The 17,224-nt window shown below is 37.9% G+C and overlaps 1 long non-coding RNA gene across 1 annotated transcript in view; it reads left to right on the top strand.

The window, feature by feature from the left end:
- The first annotated feature begins 4,424 nt into the window (after positions 1-4,424).
- The window catches only part of LOC136875456 (uncharacterized), a 28,329-nt gene continuing 15,529 nt past the window's right edge, over positions 4,425-17,224 (top strand). The window contains exons 1-2 of the long non-coding RNA XR_010860438.1: positions 4,425-4,488; positions 4,587-4,664. This is a non-coding gene — a long non-coding RNA (uncharacterized lncRNA). The remainder of the gene's footprint in view (positions 4,489-4,586; positions 4,665-17,224) is intronic.

Genomic DNA, 17,224 nt, shown 5'->3' with positions numbered 1-17,224 from the left:
CTCCACATAGGGTTGGCGTCAGGAAGGGCATCCGGCCGTAAACAGGGCCAAATCCACATGTGCGACACAATTCGCACTCGCGAGCCCACAGGTGTGGGAAACGGGTATAAAAAGAAGAAAAGGAATATTGAATCATAATCTTAAGTTGATTAACTGTCAACCTTTACTTCTCTGTCGGAATTCGCTCAGAGAGCTTCAAAATATTACCATTTTGTAGTTATTTCTTTCAATGTTGACATCCAACACCCTCCCTCACTCTCGGACTGTGTACCCCTAGACCTAGGCACTTTTTTGTCTGTATATTTTTGTGCTACCCCACTTCTAATTCCCAATCGCCGCCAGTTATGCGAAACGTAGGTGGGCCATATGCATTGAGAAAACCCTCTTTATTACAGATATTAGATACAGTTATAAAATGATTCCCAAATTTCCGTTATTATGTTTCTGAATTGAATATGATAGTTTTGATGCTCATGTAGTAGTTCAATATCATTTAGAATGTTTGATACGATGTATAACCACAGAATACACATTCTATCACATTTTAAAAAAAGCACTCTGCTCAGTTGTCTTCCAGTCAAGTATTTGTTTGTTTGTTTGTTTGTTTGTCCAACCCTTGTCCCGTTTTCTACGGGGTTGGGAATGAGGTGAAATGAATCTGTCGTAGTGGGTTTTTATAACCGGATGCCCTTCCTGACGTCAACCTCACCAGAGGAGTTAATTGGATGAAATGAATGACGTGATATGTGTTAGTAGGAATAGCACCAAGGGGTCTGCTCAAGGCTTAATGTCCCCATCCGACGGACGAATCACCATCAACAGTGTCATATGCCCTCACTCCATATGAGCACTGCGGAGAGGTTTGGAATTTAATCCGTGCTTTTGGCACACAATCTAGTGATTAGAAATTGTTCATCACCACCTCTCCTTACCCTGCTGGCCAACATTCTAATGGTGACATTCTTTTCGACCAACGGGACGCGAACCGGCCAACCTCGGTGTCACACCGTTTAGACTTCAACGCCTTAACGATCATACTCACCAGGCGGGCGCACTCTTCCAGTAAAGTATGTACACATTACATTTATTACACTATAATGTGTTTGTTTATGTACTAGAAAATTTATGTGATGTTTTAGTAAGGGAAGTAGTAATAATGGCATGTGGCCTCCGTAGAGGCCTGATGCAGGTCATTGGAGTTGACGCATTGTAGGCGACCTACACGTCTGAGAGGATGGAGCCTTTCCTAACATGAATTCTAATGCTGAACTGCTGAAAACAGTACAAACATCCAGCAGGGTTAAAATCACTGATTCGGCCGGGAATCGAATCCGGGATCCCTGGGTTCAAAGGCCAGCATGCTAACCAGCTAGTCATGGAGCCGGACGTAATGGAAGTGGTACAGCGTGTTTGTTTGTTTCAATGTGTCATTTATTCGTATTTCATTGCCATTTCCTTTTAGTAAAGCCAAAATATATGTAACAAACCAGTACATTGTTAGGAAGTGGAATATTACAGACTGATGACTCCGGATTTTTAGGAAATAAAAGGTTAGAATGCAAACTAATTAGGTTATTAGGAAGTGTAACCTAGCCCGTTATTCCGTTATGTAGCAAGAGTAACATAAATTCTAGGGGTTCTGATGAGCCGTACCCCTGAGTTTATTCAAGGCTCATAACATAAGCGTTGTGCAGGGTAGACTATTCTTATTACCCTCTTCAGTAAGTTTGCATTCTAATGCTAGGGCTGTCGCGATAGTTCGGCAGTCGCGATAATCCGGCAGTTGATAGTTCGGCAGTCGCGATAATCCGGCAGTTAATAGTCCGGCAGTTGTTAGTCCGGCAGTCGCGATAGTCGAGCAGTTGATAGTCCGGCAGTCGCGATAATCCGGCAGTTGATAGTCCGGCAGTCGCGATAATTCGGCACGCATCAGAGATCGATTTTTCCCGTGCAACTCACATCTCATGGGCTGATGCTTCACAAGCCTTAAACAAGCCTTTGTGAAATTCGCAAAGAGGAGCCAACATGACGACGTTGCTGAAGTTATGCATCTCCACATTATACAAAATGTCAAAAAAGGAGTTCATTTCAAGAGGCAGTTAAATAAACGCACAATGTTTCAGAGAGCTCGGAAGAAAATTCAGGCTATCCCATCAGTGGTAGATACCAATCCGACATGTTCTACGCCCTCGACATCATCAGACACCTATGCTATGCCGTTGCCTATGTTATACACTCACAAGGCCTTGAAATGCAGGTCTTTTGAAGCAAAAAAAAAAAAAAAAAGCGGGCACAGCTGTTCCGTCTTTTTTTTTTTCGCTAGGTGGCAGGTTTTAGACCTGTCCTAGCCGAGAATTAACATTGCGAAGGTAGCTTTTTAAAGCATTAGTTTGTCCTTTTTGTCTTCTAAAATGTAAAGATCTAGTATTAGATAATTCCTTAAATTACCTTAGGATCTGTGTACAAACCACAATACACATGAAGGAGAGAGCAGCAGCATCTATCAGAGCAATATATAAAAAAATGTAACAAAGGCTTTTCAGTCTGTCAAACACACATCAAACACAATGTAAATTATAACACTATAAATATACCTGTAAAATACATACTAACGTACAAAGAATGACATGTTTCGTTCTACAAGAACATCCTCAGATTCTATCAAATCACTTATAAACATGCTTATATATGTACAGTATTGTTTATAATATAATATAATATAATATAATATAATATAATATAATATAATATAATATAATATAATATAATATAATATAATATAATATTAACACTTGTATATATTTTTATTTTTGTCATAACTGTTTCATGTTATCACTAAACTCTCTATCATTGACAAATTTACGCTACGTAAACAATACTGTACATATATAAGGATGCTTTTAAATGATTTGATAGAATCTGAAGATGTTCTTGTAGAACGAAACATGTCATTCTTTGTATGTTAGTGCGTATTTTACAGGTATATTTATAGTGTTATAATTTACATTGTATTTGCTGTGTGTTTGACAGACTGAAAAGCCTTTGTTACATTTAACTAAGTCAACACGGGAAAACATGGCTTCATTCTTAACAAAAAAAAAAAAAGAAAGCAATATATAGAATTAAAGACCTCCACTAACTCTCTATAAGAGCAACACTAAAACTATCTCACGCTGCAATCAGCCCTATTACTACCTATGTCATCGAAATTATTTGGGAAAAACTAAGTCGATCTAAGAACTTAAGATAAAATAAAGGCAAGATTTTGAAAGTGAATATTATGCGTACCTATGAACAAGTAATCGAAATTAGTGAAGGAGCTCTGTACAGAACCTTCTTTGTAGACGATGACGAATTCTACGCCACAGACGCTATGATAAAGCACAAAAGTACGGCATTCAGTCATTTACGAAGGAAAGGTGGATTTAATGATATGATGGATGTGAGATCATGCTTGTATACGGTGGAAATAACATTGAAAACTGGCATGATAAATACGTCGGATACAAGTAATGCATAAAGGAAGACGTTCAAGACATTAGACACCATCAAGTAGCAACGTGCCGAGGGATGCGGAAAATTAACTCCAATTTTCTACCAAGGCAATTTTAGAATTATTTGACTTACCACTAGCGATGAATTTTCAAACAACGCCGAGCCGCTTCTCAGAACGGCTCTTTCACGGCCTTGTGAGTGTATAATGTAGGCAACGGCTAGGCCTATAGACAAGTCAGATTGAACTGCACGAAATTCTTGGTATTTAAACAATGTTTATTTGATTAAAATGAATTTTTCTTAGTTTTCAAGGCCATAGTGATATATTATTTCTTAATAGACCTACAAAAATGATTTTTATTGAACTTTCCTTAGAACTTTGAGCCTTAAACTCATTTAACTGTGCTGGACAGTATTTTTTAAAAATTCAGTTTTGTTTTTACAGTAAAGTATTATATAGCCCTATTTTTAATTATTGTAATATCTTCTGGTGTGCTTAATAAATAACAATTAATCGTTTTTATATGTTAAAACTGTGGTTTTTCTTTATAACCGCTTGTATAAACCAGGTTTATAGACATGGCCGTGATAATCCGTCATATTTGATAATCCGAAAATGGCAAATCCCCGAGCATGCCGGATTATCGCGGTCCTACTGTACTGCCTAAAAATCCTAAGTCTAAAAGTGCATAAATAAATTCATGTTCCTTTCCTATTTCAACATTTCCTATTTAATTGACAGAAAACTGATCATATTTCTCAATCCATCATTCGATCGGTCAGAAAATTTATGGGTGAATTAGAACAATGCTTCGTCAGTCTTAATACTTGGTTCGAGGGTTGAGAAGTTTCGATATTGAGCGGCGGAATGACTGGAGCGTGACGTCATGCGCATTGAGCACAGAGAGGATAAACAGCTGATCAGTTGGTGTGTTTCCTGCAGCAGCTGTGCCTACAAGCAGTAACGATGGTTTTTGTATTGTCGTTGTGAAGGTACGTATCACAACTCTGTATGTTTGTTCCTTAATGAAGATCAAGGCATGTCATTGTTTAAAATGGTTACAAAATCACGGTATATCTTTCTGTTGTAGTAGAAGAAAATGGATTGAAAAATCGATTGACTAAAGGAAATGCTGAATATGAATGACCCTATACTGATAAAAAAAGAAGTGAGTATTTGCTTATGACTCTTACATAAATCTCGACTATAAAAGCACTTGTGTGAGGAAGACTCTTTAGAAAATTATATTTTCTCAGTGCGATCTTTAATGCATGTTATTTTGAAGTTTTTACAGTAGTAAATAGAATTTTCGATAGAACGAAGTAAACAAATTAAATACCATTTGCCTATATGTAGTGCACACACTTCAACCAAAAATTTTCCTCCATAACAGAATTTTTCCAACGAATTCTCCGAAAATGAAGGACATTTCTGTTCCTTTCCTGTAAACAGTTGATATGTAGTAATGCATCATTACATGTGATGAAAATCATCGTTTGGTCCTTATTAACTAGTTATAGTAAAACATAGGATTTAATCCACCTTGTTCAATACACAATGTTAACAAACTTGAAAATTAATACATATTATCTAAAATGTAGACATGTTTTGGCCTCTTGGGCCATCAACAGTACATACAAATATTTTGGAACATTAAACTATAAAAGCACTTGTGTGAGAAAGACTCTTTAGAAAATTATATTTTCTCAGTGCGATCTTCTATTTTGAATCTATCTTCTATCCTGAATTTTAACATTGTTTCTGACGCCTATTCATGAAGCGATTGTTCTTGACTGTTTTAATAATATTTCTTCCGTTATAAGTATGATAGTACAGAACACTGACACAAAAATATCAACATTAATAATTAAATTAAAATTTATTACATGTGATGAAAGTCATCTTTGGTCCATATTAACTGGTTAATTTCATTAAAAATATATGCTAGTAGGCCTGTATTGAATTTTAACATCGTTTCTGACGCCATACTAATGGAAATAAAAATGAATTAATTTTCATTTTTTAATTAGAATCTTAAAAGAAGATCGCACTGAGAAAATATAATTTTCTAAAGAGACTTTATCACACAAGTGTTTTTATATTTTTATATTTTAATTTTCCAGAAGATTTGTATGTACTGATGATGTCCCAAAGGGCCGAAACATATCTACATTTTAGATAATTATGTATTAATTTTAAAGTTTGTTAACATTGTGTATTGTTCAAGGTGGATTGAATCCTATTTTTAATTAATATTAATGAATGTCAGAAAACCATTAATTAACTGCTTAATGACATAGTATCTTATCATTTAGCTTCGTTGACATGGAAAATAATATTGTAATGTTTAATGAAAAAGTATCCTTTTCTATCGAACGAATTTTCTACAATACGGGTGCTGATGGAAAATGCTTTGCTGTTTCCACGGTAATATCTATTCATAAGTGTACGCAAAGTCATAGCCAGGATAGGAAATGAAAGCTATGCAACATGTACTGCAATATTATATAGACCTATCACGAAATTTAAGATACGACGAAATAAATTAAACTCAACATACTCTTTCATCTTGATATCTTCAGTAAACTGTTGGTCTTGTATCTTCAACAGTATCTGTCTTAGCAGTAGTAATTTGAAACATTGAATCAATATATTCATGAAGTGACTGTTCTTGACTACTGTAAGAATATTTCTTGCGTTATAAGTATGATAGTACCGAACACTAACACAATTTCTTAAAATGAATATTAAATTATTTAATTTAAAAAATATGCTAGTAGGTCTATGTTAAATTTTAACATAGTTTCTGACGCCATACTACAGTAATTCTATAAACATTTACATTCCATCACATTGAAATAAAAATGGATAAATTTTCATTTTGTAATTATTACAGTGAACTTCTTTTTACGAATGGCTCGGGAGTAAATTTCTTCTGAATTTTTGTCTGACTGCAAGTATATTGAAATTATACTTATTTTATGTCTTCCTATAGCAAAACCTACTGAGTATGATGAATGTGACTGTTTATAATTAAACGTAATTAAACGTGAAAAACACGTTGAATGTGGAATTTTGTAAGAACTTCACAAACAGAAATTTGAAGTAGGCCTAATGACAATCGACAATATTGTTCTTTTGTTTCTTAAATAAGTATCACTGGATTTTTTCTCATTTGTATTTAAACATGTTGTTTCATACACTGTGTTGACAATTGTCTTTACAGAGGGAAAGAACTGGGGAAATAATATAATAGAGCTAACATCTCTGTGTTCATTAACGCTCCCGGAACACGAGTTCTTCTCGTAATCATGGATTACATATGTTTACAAGATAATCGAAATTTTGATTCTTTATATCTACTGTTGATAAAGTAAACAATTAATTTCAAACGAATTCAGGTTGATTAACTGCATGTTTGCAGCAAGTGTCTTATTTTTTCACTATGAGGTTCTATTCTGTAAAAATTCCACGCGTTAAGAAACAGATCTCATGCTTTTTATTATGGCTTGCAGATGAAAATTTAAAAAAAGGAGAATGTTCTGGACTTTTGTAGGTACAACACTTGTAAGTGCAACAATATATGTTGTTGTTGTTTTTGTTGTTATTGTTGTTTGAGTCATCAGTTCATAGACTGGTTTGATGCAACTTTCCATGCCACCCTATCCCGTGCTAACCGTTTCATTTCTACGTAACTGCTGCATCCTACATGTGCTTTAATCTGTTTGTCATATTCATACCATGGTATACCCCCACTGTTCTTACCCACTACACTTCTCTCGAAAACCAATTGAGTCCTGGGTGTCATAAAATGCGTCCTGTCATTCTATCTCTTCTTTTCGTCAAATTCAGAAACATCGATCTTCTCTCGTCATTTCGTTTCCGTATCTCTTCATTCGTGATTCGATCTATCCACCTCACCTTCAGCATTCTTCGATAACACCACATTTCAAAAGCTTCTATTATCTTTCTTTCTGAACTAGTTATCGTCCATGTTTCACTTCCATACAATGCCACTTTCCAGACGAAAGTTTTAAAATACATTTTTCTAATTCCTATATCAATGTTCTAAGTGAGCACATTTATTTTCTTAAGAAAGACCTTCCTTGCTTGTGCTAGTCTGCATTTTATGTCCTCCTTACTTCTTCCATCGTTGTTATTTTACTACCTAAGGATCCTTTAAGACTTAATTTCCTAATCTAATATTTCCTGCATCACCTGACTTCGTTCGACTGCACTCCATTACTTTCGTTTTGGACTTAATTAGTTTCATCTTATACTCCTTACCCAAGACTTTGTCCATACCATTTAGCAATTTCTCCAGATCCTCTGCAGACTCAGATAGAATAACTATCATCGGCAAATATCAGAGTTTTGACTTCCTGTCCTTAGATTGTGATTCCCTTTCCAAATACCTCTTTGCTTCCCTTTACTGACTCTTATATATACATATTGAAAAGAAGGGGGGACAAACTGCAGCCTTGCCTCACTCCCTTCTGGATTTCTGCTTCTTTTTCAAAGCCCTCGATTCTTATCACTGCAGATTGATTTGTATATAGATTGTACATAATTCTTCGTTCTCTGTATCTGATCCAAATCACCTTCAGAATCTTAAATAGCTTGGTCCAATCAACATTATCGAATGCCTTTTCTAGATATACGAACGCCATGCACGTGTGTTTGTCGTCCTTAATTCGATCCTCTAAGATCAGACGTAAAGTCAGGATTGCTTCACGTGTTCCTACCTTTCTTCTGAAGCCAAACTGATCTTCTCCCAGCTCAGTTTCAGCTTGTCTTTCCATTCTTTTGTGAATAATACATGTTGAAATTTTGCAGACGTGAGATACTAAACTAATTGTGTGGTAGTTTTCACACTTGTCAGCACCGGCTTTCTTGGGAATAAGTACAGTATAACAACATTCTGCCGCAAATAGGATGGTACTAAGTGTTTAAATGACCAAGGAGAAGTCTTTTCCTTTCCCATATATCTTACACACTAAATGAAATAACCTCGCCATGCTGGTTTTCCCTAAGGCAGTCAGTAATTCGGAGGGAATGTCATCGATTCCAGATGCCTTGTTCTTATTTAGGTCTCTCAAAGCTCTGTAGAATTCTAACGTCGTCTCCCATTTCATCAGCGTCAACAGCCTCTTTTTGTTCCAGAGCCAGATCATCTACGTCTTTAACTTGATACAACGGTTGGATATGTTCCTGCCATTTTTCTGTCTGGACTTCTTTCCATAGAAGTGGTTTTCCATCTGACCTCTGACAATATATGTATACTTACAATACTAGAGCTACGCCTACAGAACCTCTATTACTTTAATAGCATATGTGATGTAGGAGTATTTTAAAACGTATATGTATGGATTGGCTCATAAAAAATTATACAAATTTAACTTTGTGAATGGACTTCAGTGAGAACAACACTGTTTTCTGTAACTTGAAAATACCGAATGGAATGGGGTATAGAGAAAACCTCATAAAAATCCACAGGCAAGCAACTCAGTGTTGAAAACATCCTAGGGATACGAGCAACGAATTTTTTCTAAATAAAATATAATAAAGTAAATATATTCTTTATTTATTCCTAAACATTACAATCCTTTTCTTAATCAACGTTACCTGGTCGATTATATCAGCAGTCTGCCCTTTTTTTCTACCACTACGTGCACGAATCTGAGTCAATGCATTGTTTCATTTAAGCCCTTATAACTACATTCGGTGTAGACATTTTTCAAAATATCAAAAACTCCTGAGGGTATTGAATCAAGGAACACATTATAGAAAGAATTATGTAAATAAGTTAATTTGGCTAGGATTTGAATAAAAAAAGAAAACGAGTAAAGAAACAAGCGATTTTAGGCTGTTTTCCGGAACTGCATTTAATCCCGAAATGATTTTCGAAATTTGCTTCTTTTTATTTTAATAATAATGTTATTTGTTTTACGTCCCACTAACTACTTTTTAAGGTCTTCGGAGACGCCGAAGTGCCGGAATTTAGTCCCGCAGGAGTTCTTTTACGTGCCAGTAAATCTACCGACACGAGGCTGTCGTATTTGAGCACCTTCAAATACCACCGGACTGAGCCAGGATCGAACCTGCCAAGTTGGGGTTAGAAGGCCAGCGCCTTAACCATTTGAGCCACTCAGCCCGGCTCTTTTTATTTTGATAAAGCTATTGAGGAGGCACAATTTGAAACCTTTCCGGGCCCTTTTCCCCTTCAACTTCTGACCCAGTTGACATACATACATACATTATCATTATAGACTGTTATGCCTTTCAGCGTTCAGTCTGCAAGCCTCTGAGAATTTATTAAACAACGCCACAATCCTCGATTTGCAACTAATGCTGTGGTCTCATTTAGTTCTATACCTCTTATCTTTAAATCGTTAGAAACTGAGTCTAACCATCGTCGTCTTGGTCTACATCTACTTCTCTTACCCTCCATAACAGAGTCCATTATTCTCCTAGGTAACCTATCCTCCTCCATTCGCCTCACATGACCCCACCACCGAAGCCGGTTCATGCGTACAGCTTCATCCATTGAGTTCATTCCTAAATTAGCCTTTATCTCCTCATTCCGAATACCCTCCTGCCATTGTTACCACCTGTTTGTACCAGCAATCATTCATCATTCTTGCTACTTTCATGTCTGTTACTTCTAACTTATGAATAAGGTATCCTGAGTCCACCTAGCTTTCGCTCCCGTAAAGCAAAGTTGGTCTGAAAACAGACCGATGTAAAGATAGTTTCGTCTGGGAGCGGACTTCCTTCTTACATAATACTGTTGATCGCAGCTGCGAGCTCACTGCATTAGCTTTACGACACCTTTATTCAATCTCACGATATTACCATCCTGGGAGAACACACAACCTAGATACTTGAAATTATCGACCTGTTCTAGCTTTGTATCACCAATCTGACATTCATTTCTGTTGAATTTCTTACCTACTGACATCAATTTAGTCTTCGAGAGGTTAATTTCCATACCATACTCATTGCACCTATTTTCAAGTTCCAAGATATTAGACTGCAGGCTTTCGGCACAGTCTGCCATTAAGACCAAGTCGTCAGCATAGGCCAGACTGCTTACTACATTTCCACCTAACTGAATCCCTCCCTGCCATTTTATACCTTTCAGCAGATGATCCATGTAAACTACGAACAGCAAAGGTGAAAGATTACAGCCTTGTCTAACTCCTGTAAGTACCCTGAACCAAGAACTCATTCTACCATCAATTCTCACTGAAGCCCAATTGTCAACATAAATGCCTTTGATTGATTTTAATAATCTACCTTTATGCCTTTGCTGGCAGGACGTAGTGTTTACAGTGCACTATGTCTTCTGGTATGGGCTAGAGTAATTTTGTTACTTTCATTGATCTGTCTCAGCTTTATCCTTGGCTTTGACAAAATGAAAGTGACTGAGGTATGAGTGATGCCATAATGCCATTCCTTATCCAGCCAGTCCCTGCTATGAATGGTGTAAAAATGTTGCTCATAGGGTCGGTTGGTGCATACATTTCAGTGGGCTTGGCAGACTGATATGTAATAGCAACTTCTGGCTCAGTGAGGAAAGCAACGGGAAACTACCTCACTCCTCATTTCCCTAGTACGCCTCTTCAGTGATGACTAGGCCATCTATGACAGCTGATGGCGGAACTGTTGAGGATCCAACCAGCCTCCGGGCTGAGGACTAAACATACATACAATTCCATAGTCCCCCAGTATAGCGAACATCTTTTCTCTCGGTACCCTGTCATATGCTTTCTCTAGATCTACGAAACAAACATAGCTGCCTGTTCCTCAAGTAGCATTTTTCAATTACCTGGCGCATACTGAAAATCTGATTCTGACAGCCTCGCCGTGGTCTGAAACCACACTGGTTTTCATCCAACTTACTCTCAACGATTGATCGCACCCTCTCTTCCAAGATGCCAGTGAATAATTTGCCTGGTATACTAATCAATGAGATACCTCGATAGTTGTTGCAATCCTTCCTGTTCCCTTGCTTATATATAGGTGCAATTACTGCTTTTGTCCAATCTGAAGGTACCTTACCAACACTCCATGCTAATCTTACTAATCTATGAAGCCATTTCATCCCTACCTTCCCACTATATTTCACCATTTCAGGTCTAATTTCATCTATTCCTGCTGCTTTATGACAATGGAGTTTATTTACCATCCTTTCCACTTCCTCAAGCGTAATTTCACCAACATCATTTTCCTCCTCCCCATGAGCTTGGCCGTTCGCAACACCACCAGGATGATTTCCTTTTACATTGAGAAGATGTTCAAAATATTCCCTCCACCTCTCCAGTGATTCCCTGGGATCTATTAGGAGTTCACCTGAATTACTCAAAACACTGTTCATTTCCTTTTTTCCTCCCTTCCTAAGATTCTTTATTACTGTCCAGAAAGGTTTCCCTGCTGCTTGACCTAGCCTTTCCAGGTTATTACCAAAATCTTCCCACGACTTCTTTTTGGATTTGACAACTATTTGTTTCGCTCTGTTTGCCTCGGCCCTTGTTTGGAGCCATTTCTGATAAGCCTTCTTTTTACGTTTACAAGCTGCTCTCACTTCATCATTCCACCAAGATGTTCGCCTTTTCCCATCTTTACACACAGTTGTTCCTAGGCATTCCCTTGCTATTTCTACTACAACATCCCTGTATGCCGCCCATTCACTTTCTATATCCTGAACCTGTCTACTGTTCTACTGTTCGAAACTTCTCACTAATCATATCCATGTACTTCTGTCTAATTTCCTCGTCCTGGAGATTTTCTACCCGTATTCGTTTGCAGACAGATTTCACTTTCTCTACCTTAGGCCTAGAGATATTTAGTTCACTGCAGATCAGATAATGGTCTGTATCATCGAAAAATCACCGGAAAACTCGTACATTCCTAACATATTTCCTGAATTCGAAGTCAGTTAAGATATAGTCTATTATGGATCTGGTACCCCTAGCCTCCCATGTGTAGCGGTGAATAGCCTTATGCTTGAAGAATGTATTCCTTACTGCTAAACCCATATAGCACAGAAGTCCAGCAAACGCTTCCCATTCCCATTAGCTTCCATATCTTCCCCACATTTACCAATCACCATTTCGTATCCTTCAGTTCTGTTCCCAACTCTCGCATTGAAATCGCCCATTAGCACTGTTCTATCCTTGCTGTTGACCCTGACCACGATGTCACTCAATGCTTCATAAAAATTGTCAACTTCATCCTCATCTGCACCCTCACATGGTGAATACACGGACACAATTCTAGTCCTAATTCCTCCAACTGACAAATCTACCCACATCATTCGCTCATTTACGTGCCTAACAGAAACTATGTTGCGTGCAATGGTATTCCTGATAAAGAGCCCTACCCCAGACTCTGCCCTTCCCTGTCTAACACCCGTCAAGTACACTTTATAAGCTCCTATCTCTTCCTCGTTATCTCCCCTTACCCGAATATCACTTAATCCTAGCACATCTAGGTGCATCCTCTTTGCTGACTCAGCTAGTTCTACTTTCTTTCTTCCATAAGCCCCATTAATATTGATAGCTTCCCATCGAATTCCATTTCGTTCGCCAAGTTGTTTCCAAGAAGTCCCTCGTCTGTCAAATGGGAGTGGGACTCCGTTACTCCCATAGGTCCGAGGCTTGCTTAAAATGTTCTGAGCTCGGTAAATTCATGAAGCAGGATGCTACCCTACTTGCACATAGTCCAAGTGAGGATCTCTCCTCTAACGGGTCATGGACCACCGGTGAGTTGTATAGTCCTAGCCGCCTGAGCACAAGGAGGGCCATGACTTAGAATATGTCCGAGATGCCCACTCCCATTCCATAGCAACTGGTATCCCGACTCTCAGGACCACTTACTAGGCCACTCAGCCGTTGCCCATGGTTCACGAACTAAGACGTGACTACAGTAACCCACACCATGAACCATGACGCAGTTGAGGAAATCGCTTAATTTTATTACGTTTTTCGTAGTATGCGAACCCCTACCTTGTCTGTTAAGAAATGTTTTGATCATTAAAAAGGCAACTAAGCTAACGTCTTCCCCATACATTCCATAATGGAGTGGAATGTGGAGGTTTCTACCATCTGTGACCTCGACATGTAGGATACACTGGTTAGCTTGATGCCCGGGTCCGCGTTGTTCCCTGGAATTAACTAGTACTGATTTGTGGTGTAAAACGAACAAACCCAGAAGTGGAAGACTTGTTTTCTAAAGTTACCGACTTCTGTACGTCCTCCGTCGAATCGGCCAGATAAATTTCCAGGTTAAGAGAAAAATTGGGAATAAGAAATGTTTTGGGAGTCCTGGAAGGTAAATTACGTTCCTTAATTATTTACTACTCCCTGTTGGTAATTTTTGATGTAACTTATTTGCTCTGAAGCAAAGCAAATTACACGGCTTTTAACATATTTATTACCGAATATATTTTAAAAATTACGTCACTTGCCACATGTATAATCAAAATAAAACTTGCCTAAACAGGAACGTCACCCACTCATACTCCACTCATTGCTTGCTAACACAAAACTGAGAGTGAATATAGCTGTTATTTTGTCACGGTTAAATAATTGTAACGGTTACAGTTTGTAACAGATGAAAAAAATAACGTGTTACTGTTACTTTTTGTAACGAAAAAAAGAAATTCCTAAAAATGTAACTGTCTTCCCATGTCGTGACTTCTAATAGTGAAATGTCCGACTCGTTGGCTGAACGGTCAGCGTACTGGCCTTCGGTTCAGAGGGTCCCGGGTTCGATTCCTGGCTGGGTCGGGGATGTTAACCTTAATTGGTTAATTCCAATGACAGGGGGACTGGGTGTATGTGTTGTCTTCATCATCATTTCATCCTCATCACGACACGCAGGTCGCCTACGGGAGTCAAATAGAAAGACCTGCACCTGGCGAGCCGAACCCGTCCTGGGATATCCCGGCACTAAAAGCCATACGACATTTCATTTTTACAGTGAAATTATGAACAGTTCCTTTTTTCCACCTTATCATCCATTGTCAGTCACCTTCCAACGCGAAAATCTTAACCACCTTCTCTACCATAACCGACCACATTTAAAAACACTTTCGCAGGTATAGGATTTGAACTGGAGCTTGTTGAACAGATATTTCAGTTACCTGTAGAATTTAGTGAAAACTACGTAATGGGCTTCTAATAATACATTTCCTAATAAAATTCCTGGTGAATTACATTAAATATACTGAGCTCGATAATTTCAGTCGCTCAAGTGCGGCCAGTATCCCGTTTTCGGGAGATAGTGCTCCGAGCCCCACTGTCGGCAGTCCTGAAGATGGATTTACGTTGTTTTCTCATTTTCACACCGGGCAAATCCTGAGGCTGTAACTTAATTAAGACCACGGCGGCTCCCTTCACACTCCTATCCCTTTCCTATCCCATCGTCGACATAATTTATTTATTTATTTATTATTTATTGATGTCTTTATTTGTGGCGAAGTTAGGGCTCTTGGCCCTCTCTTACACTTAACCACATTATGCGGCTTAATACTGAATCCAAACTTTACATTCTAACTTAACACAGTGTATATAATATAATATTAATATAACTTAATATAGTCTAATACTAAAAGATTACATCCTAAGTCTAAAATTAGAAAAATAATAAATAAATTCAATATTAACTACTCTAGGTGGAATTCATAAAAAATAACAGTAATTTATGTAAACTTTTGGGAACTATTTACTCCAGACATTCACTCACATATTCACACATAACTACATGATATAGCCTACGTATTCAAGAGGAAATCTTTAGGCTGTCTTTTGAAGGTAATTAATGAGGAACAATTTCTAATTTCAGGGGGTAAAGCATTCCATATTCTAGCGCCCGACACAAGGAAAGAATTACTGAAGGCAGATGTATGATGTGGAGGTATTGCAATTGTTGACCCAGATCGCGTGTCACGGTCATGAAAGGAGGATAGAAAACGGAAATTACTGGAGAGATATTCAGGTATATTTTCAGTCAAGAGTCGATAGATAAGGGTTGATACATGGTGATTCCTCTGCTGCTCTACTTTTAACCAAGAAAGTCGTGCATAAAAAGGGGATACATGCGAGGCAAAATTCAATGAAAAGATAAATCTAATGCAGGAGTTTAAAGCTCCCTGCAATTTCCTATTTTGTTCACTGGTAGCATCCAGCAACACAACATCACAATAGTTAAAAATTGGAAGTATCAATGTTTGAACCAGTTTTATTTTTAAGTTGAGAGGTAATACAGTCTGGTGAATCTTAAGGGGATGAAGTGATGAGTGAACTTTCCTGCATACGTTAGTGACATGCTCATCCCAGTTTAAAGTTTCATTTATAGTGACTCCAAGGCTTTTTACTGATTTACAGAGTGGGATAGCAACGCCATTTAGTTGAATGACTGGAATTTGTAGACTGTGTAGATGGGCAAGCAGTTTTCTCTGCCCTAATATGATAGCTTGTGTTTTCGTTGGGTTGATGGAGAGAGAATTCTCAGCGTCGGTGCGACGTAAAGCAAACAGCAAAAAAAAAAAAAAAAAAAAAAAGATATGTTTGATAGTGGTTCTTTCCCCAGCCAAGAAAATGTGAAAATGGTCAACACAAATTAAAAAGGGTTGAGAACAATGAAGGAAAAGGTGGAGATTAAAGCAAGGGGTCTGTTAGAAGTGAGTTGGAAGCAATGCTTGTACTCAGCTATGCGCTTCGCGGTCACCAACCTAAGATTGATCGATCGATCAATCAATCAATCAATCAATCAATCAATCAATCAATCAATCAATCAATCAATCAATCAATCAATCAATCAATCAAATCAACACTGATATGCATTTAGGGCAGTCACCAAGGTAGGCCTACCTATCAATTGTTTATCTAGCCTTTTCTTAAATAATTTAAGACCCCCTGGCGCCCCTTTTAGTCATGTCTTACGACAGGAAGGGTATATCCTACTGTGGGTATTACTCTGCCACTCCAATTCACAGGGGAAAATAATGGTTGTTGAATGAAAGAAATAGATGTGTATTATTATTATTATTATTATTATTATTATTACTATTATTATTATTATCGCAATATTTTGCTGTGGTCTTAAAGCTAATAAATTTATAATAATGGCTCCGGAGAGGCCTGGTGCGTGAGTCACCGCGCACCTCATCCCTCCTGCGGTCATCGCAGGTATATGCTCTCGGGAGTCGTGAATTTTGAGACTCATAAGAATGTTAATTTAGCTACTAGTTTGTAGTCGTGAGTTTTGATATTATTTGTTACTAATTTTAGCCCGTGAGTTTTGAGACGTAACCTCCCTTACTGAGTCCGAGTGAAAACCAACTGTGGAGGGTAAATAAATAAATAAATAAATAAATAAAAATAAATAAAGAGCTGTTTTTGTTTCAGACTGGTCAGCGGAAGTAATGAGAATAGTAGGTTATGAAGAAACTCATCCCACTTCGAGGTGGATTAAGCACAATGTTGCTGATACCACTAGAAATACCGCACAAAATCTAGATCGCATGCGCAATATTAGTTGCTAATGATAAACCTTGTTAAGTAAACTCGTGTCCTCATTCCGAAGTGGTGCAGCTCTTTCCAGACACACCCCCAATGGAGGTGAGTTGCATGTACCATTTCAACTACATACCAGTCCTCCTGCCATTCTTAAATTTCTGGCAGTATCGGGAATCGAATCCGGGCCCCCGAGGACGGCAGC

The sequence above is a fragment of the Anabrus simplex genome, chromosome 6, assembly GCF_040414725.1.
Source record: "Anabrus simplex isolate iqAnaSimp1 chromosome 6, ASM4041472v1, whole genome shotgun sequence".
Taxonomy (NCBI): Eukaryota; Metazoa; Arthropoda; class Insecta; order Orthoptera; family Tettigoniidae; genus Anabrus; species Anabrus simplex.
The sequence above is the reverse complement of the archived record's forward strand: the minus strand, read 5'-3'. Positions and strand labels throughout refer to the sequence as shown.